This window comes from Pseudophryne corroboree, chromosome 2, assembly GCF_028390025.1.
Source record: "Pseudophryne corroboree isolate aPseCor3 chromosome 2, aPseCor3.hap2, whole genome shotgun sequence".
NCBI classification, from domain to species: domain Eukaryota; kingdom Metazoa; phylum Chordata; class Amphibia; order Anura; family Myobatrachidae; genus Pseudophryne; species Pseudophryne corroboree.
Genome location: NC_086445.1, coordinates 490,246,588 through 490,254,760, shown reverse-complemented (window position 1 = coordinate 490,254,760; position 8,173 = coordinate 490,246,588). Strand labels below are relative to the sequence as shown.

The 8,173-nt window shown below is 45.4% G+C and overlaps 1 pseudogene; it reads left to right on the top strand.

Annotated features, from left to right (window-relative positions):
• Positions 1 to 7,331: 7,331 nt before the first annotated feature.
• On the top strand, positions 7,332 to 7,450 carry LOC135052193 (5S ribosomal RNA; annotated as a pseudogene).
• Positions 7,451 to 8,173: the final 723 nt, after the last annotated feature.

Below are 8,173 nucleotides of genomic sequence, written 5' to 3'. Positions count from 1 at the left end.
GGCATCCAGAATTAATGCAATGTCCATTCTGACAGGAGGGTATTAGAAACCAGGCAGTGGACAGGTGATGCTGCCTTTAAAAGGCACATAGAGATTCTGCCTTATAAGGGTGAGGAATTGTTTGGGGATGGTCTCTGGGACCTCGTATCCACAGCAACAGCTGGGAAGAAACATTTTTACCTCAGGTTTCCTCACAAAAGCCTAAGAAAGCACCGTATTTTCAGGTACAGTCCTTTCGGCTTCAGAAAAGCAAGCGGGTCAAAGGCGCTTCCTTTCTGCACAGAGACAAGGGAAGAAGGAAAAAAGCTGCTCCAGGCAGCCAGTTCCCAGGATCAAAAATCTTCCCTCGCTTCCTCTGAGTCCACCGCTTGACGCTGGGGCTCCACAGGTGGAGACAGGTGCGGTGGGGGGCGCGTCTCGGGAACTTCAGGGACCAGTGGGCTTGCCCACAGGTGGATCCCTAGGTTCTGCAAGTAGTATCACAGGGATACAGGCTGGAGTTCGAGGCGACTCCCCCTCGCCGTTACCTCACATCAGCCTTGCCTGCTGCCCTCGGAGAAAGGTAGTACTGGCGGCAATTCACAAGCTGTACTTCCAGCAGGTGAAATCAAGGTACCCCTCCTTCAACAAGGCCGGGGTTACTATTCCAAAATGTTGTGGTACCGAAACCAGACGGTTCGGTGAGACCCATTCTAAAATTGAAATCCTTGAACACTTATATACGAAGGTTCAAGTTCAAAATGGAATCGCTCAGGGCGATTATTGCAAGCCTGGAGAATTTCAGGGTATCACTGGACATCAAGGATGCTTACCTGCATGTCCCTATTTACCCTCTTCACCAGGTGTACCTAAAAATTGTGGTACAGGATTGTCATTACCAATTCCAGACGTTGCCGTTGGTCTGTCCCCGGCACCGAGGGTATTTACCAAGGTAATGGCCGAAGTACTTATCCCGTACTTGGACGATCTCCTTATAAAGACGAGGTCCAGGGAGCAGTTGTTCGTCGGAGTAGCACTATCTCGGGAAGTGCTACAACAGCACGGCTGGATTCTGAATATTCCAAAGTCGCAGCTGGTTCCTACGACGCGTCTACTGTTCCTGGGTATGGTTCTGGACACAGAACAGGATAAAAAGGGTTTCTCCCGGAGGAGAAATCCAAGGAGTTGGCGTCTCTAGACGGAGACCTCCTAATACAAATACAGGTGTCGGTGCATCAATGCACGCGAGCCTTGGGAAAGATGGTAGCTTCTTACGAAGAAATTCCATTCGCCAGGTCCCATGCAAGGATCTTCCAGTGGGATCTGATGGACAAGTGGTCCGGGTCGCATCTTCAGATGCATCGGCGGATAACCCTGTCTCCAAGGGCCAGGGTGTCGCTGTGGTGGTGACTGCATAGTGCTCATCTTCTAGGGGGCCGCAGATTCGGCATACAGGACTGGGTCCTGGTGACCACGGATGCCAGCCTTCAAGGCTGGGGGGCAGTCACACAGGGAAGAAACTTCCAAGGCCTATGGAAAAGTCAGGAGACTTCCCTACACATAAATGTTCTGGAACTAGGGGCCATTTACAATGCCCTAAGTCAGGCTAGACCCCTGCTTCAACACCGGCCGGTGCTGATCCAGTCAGACAACATCACGGCAGTCGCTCAGGGAAACCGACAGGGCGGCACAAGAAGCAGGATGGCGATGGCAGAAGCCACAAGGATTCTCCGATGGGCGGAAAATCATGTGTTAGCACTGTCAGCAGTGTTCATTCCCGGAGTGGACAACTGAGAAGCAGACTTTCTCAGCAGACACGACCTCCACCCGGGAGAGTGGGGACTTCATCCAGAAGTCTTCCAAATGATTGTACACCGCTGGGAAAGGCCACAGGTGGACATGATGGCGTCCCGCCTCAACAAAAAGCTACAAAGATATTGCGCCAGGTCAAGGGACCCTCAGGCGATAGCTGTGGACACTCTGGTAACACCGTCGGTGTACCAGTCGGTGTATGTGTTCCCTTCTCTGCCTCTCATACCCAGGGTAATGAGAATAATAAGAAGGAGAGGAGTAAGAACTATACTCATTGTTCCGGGTTGGCCAAGAAGAGCTTGGTACCCAGAACTCCAAGAAATGATCTCAGAGGACCCATGGCCTCTGCCGCTCAGACAGGACCTGCTGCAGCAGGGGGCCTGTCTGTTCCAAGACGTACCGCGGCTGCGTTTGACGGCATGGCGGTTGAACGCCGGATCCTGAAGGAAGAGGGCATTCCGGAGGAAGTTATCCCTACGCTATTTAAAGCTAGGAAAGAAGTGAACGCAAACCATTATCACCGCATATGGCGGAAATATGTTGCGTGCTGTGAGGCCAGTAAGGCCCCAAAAGGAGGAATTTCAGCTAGGTCGATTTCTGCACTTCCTACAAGTCAGAGGTGACTATGGGCCTAAAATTGGGTTCCATTAAGGTCCAGATTTCGGCTCTATCGATTTTCTTCCAAAATAGAACTGGCTTCACTGCCTGAAGTTCAGACTTTTGTTAAGGGAGTGCTGCATAGTCAGCCCCCGTTTGTGCCTCCAGTGGCACCGTGGGATCTCAACGTAGTGTTGGATTTCCTGAAGTCGCATTGAGTTGAGCCACTTAAATCCGTGGAGCTACAATACCTCACGTGGAAAGTGGTCATGCTGTGGGCCTTGGCGTCGGCCAGGCGTGTATCAGAATTGGCGGCTTTGTCATGCAAAAGCCCTTATCTGTATTTTATATGGATAAGGCGGAATTGAGGACTCGTTCCCAATTCCTTCCTAAGGTGGTATCAGTTTTTCATGTGAACCAACCTATTGTGGTGCCTGCGGCTACTTGGGACTTGGAGGATTCCAAGTTTCTGGACGTAGTCAGGGCCCTGAAAAATATATGTTTCCAGTACGGCTGGAGTCAGAAAGACTGACTCGCTATTTATCCTGTATGCACCCAACAAGCTGGGTGCTCCTGCTTCTAAGCAGACTATTGCTCGCTGGATCTGTAGCACGATTCAACTTGCACATTCTGCGGCTGGACTGCCGCACCCTAAATCTGTAAAAGCCCATTCCACGAGGAAAGTGGGCTCTTCTTGGGCGGCTGCCCGAGGGGTCTCGGCTTTACAAAATTGCCGAGCTGTTACTTGGTCAGGGTCAAACACTCTTCCAAGAGTCTGCAAGTTTGATACCCTGGCTGAGGAGGACCCAGAGTTTGCTCATTCGGTGCTGCAGAGTCATCCGCACTCTCCCGCCCGTTTGGGAGCTTTGGTATAATCCCCATGGTCCTTACGGAGTCCCCAGCATCCACTTAGGACGTTAGAGAAAATAAGATTTTACTCACCGGTAAATCTATTTCTCGTAGTCCGTAGTGGATGCTGGGCGCCCATCCCAAGTGCGGATTGTCTGCAATACTTGTATATAGTTATTGCCTAACTAAAGGGTTATTGTTGAGCCATCTGTTGAGAGGCTCAGTTGTTATCATACTGTTAACTGGGTATAGTATCACGAGTTATACGGTGTGATTGGTGTGGCTGGTATGAGTCTTACCCGGGATTCAAAATCCTTACTTATTGTGTCAGCTCTTCCGGGCACAGTATCCTAACTGAGGTCTGGAGGAGGGTCTTAATGGGAGGAGCCAGTGCACACCAGGTAGTCCTAAAGCTTTCTTTAGTTGTGCCCAGTCTCCTGCGGAGCCGCTAATCCCCATGGTCCTTACGGAGTCCACAGCATCCACTACGGACTACGAGAAATAGATTTACCGGTGAGTAAAATCTTATTTTCTTGACCTAAATATTTACAAATCCAGCACAGGCTTCCTGGAAACAGAATTATATCGAAAGGAGACAGCAACTAACAGTAAGGGGGACAGCAATGGGCGCAGCTTGCGCACCCACCTACGCAAACCTTTTTTTGGGATGGTGTGAGCACTTTTGCGTTTTCAATACTATCAATGAAAAATACACCACCCATGTGACACTGTGGCTGAGATATAGCGATGATATATTCATCATTTGGAATGGAGAGAGAAATCTTCTCATGGACTTTATAAGACTTCTTAATATCAATGATCTTAACATCACATTGACGCACACTATTAGCTCTGAGACGGTTCCCTTTCTTGACCTAAATATTTACAAATCCAGCACAGGCTTCCTGGAAACAGAATTATATCGAAAGGAGACAGCAACTAACAGTCTCCTTTTCCAAACCAGCTCACATTTCCCCCCAACCGTTGAAAATATCCCCAAAGGGGAATATCTCAGGTTGAGATGTAATTGCTCAGCGGATCATGTCTTCAAAATCAAAAGCTGGGAACTTACCAACCGCCTCCTAGCCAGGGGCTATAGCAAACGCTCACTCAAACGAGCATACTCAGCCACAACAACGGTCAAGAGAGAAAGTTTAATTTTTGGGAAGAAAAGAGAGATCCTGGAGCAAGATGATACAATCAGATTTATAGGAACTTTCTGCCCTGAGTGGAAAATGCTAAAGAATGCCATAACCAAACATCTTTCCATATTGCAGCTGGACCCAGATCTATCTCCCTTTCTGAGTTCTCCATTACAGATGAGTTGGCGCAGATCCAAGAACATTAAAGATCAGTTAGTTCGGAGCCATTTATCAACATCTATACCTAAGAAACCAACCATTACAGGCTCTTTTCCCTGTGGACAATGCAAGTCATGCCCGCAGATATTGCAAATGAATACTGTCACAGACAGATATGGTCAATCAGTGACGTTACAACACTTCTTCAATTGCACACTCAAGCGGTGATTTACTGCATAACTTGTGGGTGTAATCTTAAATACATTGGCATGACCACACGTAAACTCAAGGAGAGGGTCCTGGAACATTTGGGCAACATTCGGAATGCATCGAAAGATCTTGCACGTATGAAACAACTTACTTCGGTCGCCAGACATTTTCATTTTCAGCACAAAGGATCAATCAAAGAATTCCAGGTTTTTGGTTTAGATCACATTCAACTGGGCATACGAGGAGGAGATATTACCAAGGAACTCTATAAGAAAGAGAGCAAATGGATTTTCCGCCTTGGTAGTCTTAGGCCTCTTGGCCTGAATGAAAATATAAATTACGGGGTTTTTCTTTAGAGCAAGCCTTTTCCCCACTTTATTCCCTTCTACCTTTTACCCATTCGATATTTCTCCTTTTTTCCTTTTTTCTTTTCCAATACCCTTCCCCACCCCATTAACCCTCTCCCCTTTTTTTTTTTTCCTTCTTTCTGTACCCCCCTGTAATCCTTTTTCTTTCCAGTACGTACACTATAGACAGAGCCTCACTCACTCACTCTGATTTTTTCACTCCTCACTTTCAAATCTAATGTAATTTATCCTCCTCTCATCTTTCAATTTTGTTTTTATTCACCAATACTCACTGCTTCTTTTTCAGTGTTTCACCTATCTTTATGTAATTCCTTAGTCACATACACTATTTGCTATTTTTCATTCATTCCTAATTCCTTTATTCCACCTACATTCTTTACATTTCTCACATTCCTTTTCACTTTAACATGGTGTTTATCACCTCCTACCTGTACTTCCATTATTCACTTCCCCTCCGATTTTTCACCTTCTTGTTAATATTTTTAATATTTGTAATATTTTCTTTATTATTTATTTGTCACAATAGCCCTGTTAGGCATATCCCCTACATATGATGGGGATTTTTCTAACAGATATTAGGATCCCTGTTAGCTATTCCCGCTTAGGTTTCTGCCCCTTCTTATGGCCCCTTATCACTTACAGCAATTTAGCTGTCATTATATTTGCCTATCTACCCCCAATAGTTCATCCATGACACCCTGATCCCGTCACTTTTACCTTTATGAGAATGGCGCTCAGGGACTCACCAGCCCCGCCCCGCATCCCCGTCCCTAATGGTAGAAGACGCTGTTGATGGACGCGTCTAATAGGCAGCGATGTTATTTCAGTCTATCGCGCCCGCCTCCTGGTACAGTCCAATATGTATGGATTATGCCTCAAATAATCATTATTTATATCTTGTGCAGCAAGGTTTATATTTCCCACTTATGTTGTGGTGTCCTTTTTGTTTCGTTTTGGTTTTGTTTATTTTTCAACTCCCAGCAATACTCAAACCTGGTATTCATTTCCAGCCATGTTACCGCTCCCCTCTCTTTAATAGACATGCCCCATTATTAAGAATGTATGTATAAAGCTTGCATAGATATGGGCTATATCACAACCATATAACCTCTTTTTCCCTATTTAAAGATGGCGTCTGATAACTCACATTCGCCGCCCTATATCCCTGTTACGCTCCCTAGGTGCAGTGGACGGACACAGTCAGGCGGCAGTAATGGTACTCCCGCCCACCTCGTCCGTCTTAAAACACAGCCAACAATGATTGGCTCACATAGCTGTTTTAAGCCTCTCATCTCCACCCGCTCCGTCGAACCCGGAAGTGAACGAGCCCGACGGGTGAAACGCGTCTTCCACGGACGGACCATTTACGGAGAGCTCACTGGCACCAGTCTTCTCACCTAACGATGCCCTGACACCACTTACCCCTTCTTAACCTCCTGGTTTGAAGTACCGTAAGCCGGCACTGTCCTGTGAATACATTTCACAGACAGTAACATATCATCTCTGCATTTCTATACCCTGTATCTTGTTATATACTTTACATAAGCACTGGAATTTATTTCTGCATAATAAGAGTGTTGGATTCAGCAGGCACTTCACTCTATTATATATAGAGGCAAACCTAATGTCATATTGTCCCACTGTCTTGTGATGTCTAGCATCTGGCAGATATCTTTACGTCAAGATTGTGTGGATTTGCAGACAGGGTGCCCGATTACCATTTACAGGATCTCTAGTATTGTCCCCAAAACTAATAACTAATTCTTGTGACTTAATTTTTAGCTTATCTTGGACAACATTAGTATTGTACTAACTATTCAATTTTTTCCTGTGAGGATCTGGTCTTCTCAAATTATTGTACTAATAATGACTTCGTGTCAGGAGCACAAGATTATCCATGATGACATATATTGCTAAGAATTGGACTTGACGTCTTATATAACAATTTTTTTATTGTATTATCATAAAATTAGCAAGAAATTCAGTACTTTTTTCCTTCTTTCATCCTATCATTTTCCGTGGACTCTCATCTGCGATCCAGGGTACACAATACCACGGAGGTGGGACTTGTTGCACCGTGCCTAACGTAGAAAGCAGATCCACATATTTTTATCTACTGTTATCTATTCCTAATTTGTTCTTTCTCAAACAATACATCTACATCTTTTCTCAAAATTTCTTATATAGGTGCATTGGTATACAGATCACATATCTCGTCTACTAATATACCACGCTGTCAATGCCCGATCTCGTCCGATCTTGGAAGCCGAACAGCGTTGGGCCGGGTTAGTACCTGGAGAGGAGACTTCCTGTGAATACCTGGTGTTGTAGAGTAGGAATTATTTTCCACTTTATGTGAAATGTGACGCCAACAGCAGTATCACCACTAATTCTTCTTTCCTCTTTCATCTAATAACCCACTATACAGTAGTTCAACCATTAGCTTATATCAATACACACTTGTTATCTGTCATCAGTTAGGTGTTTATTATTGGTGACCAACAAACTCCATAATATTGACTCAATGTAAGGGGTCTTATTTGGATATCTTACTATTTTCGTGACCTCTCCGTGGTCCCATCAATACAGAAATTCTGTACTGGTCAGGGGAAATGGGGGTATGACAATCCAGTGTGTACAACCTTTCTAATCACTTTTTGTGAAAAAAAGACCACTTAGGGCCTAATTCAGACCTGATCACAGCAGCAAAATCTGTCTCTAATGGGCAAAACCATGCGCACTTCAGATGGGACAGATATAACATGTGCAGAGAGAGTTAGATTTGGGTGGGTTATATTGTTTCTGTGCAGGGTAAATACTGGCTGCTTTAATTTTACACTGCAATTTAGATTTCAGGTTGAACACACCCCACCCAAATCTAACTCTCTCTGCACATGTTACATCTGCCCCACCTGCAGTGCACATGGTTTTGCCCAATAGAGAAAAATGTTGCTGCTGCGATCAGGTCTGAATTAGGCCCTAAGTGGGGCAAACAACGTGATCTAATGAACTTGGAATATGGGCTAGTTATTGGCACTTGCAGCAGCAGTACATTAG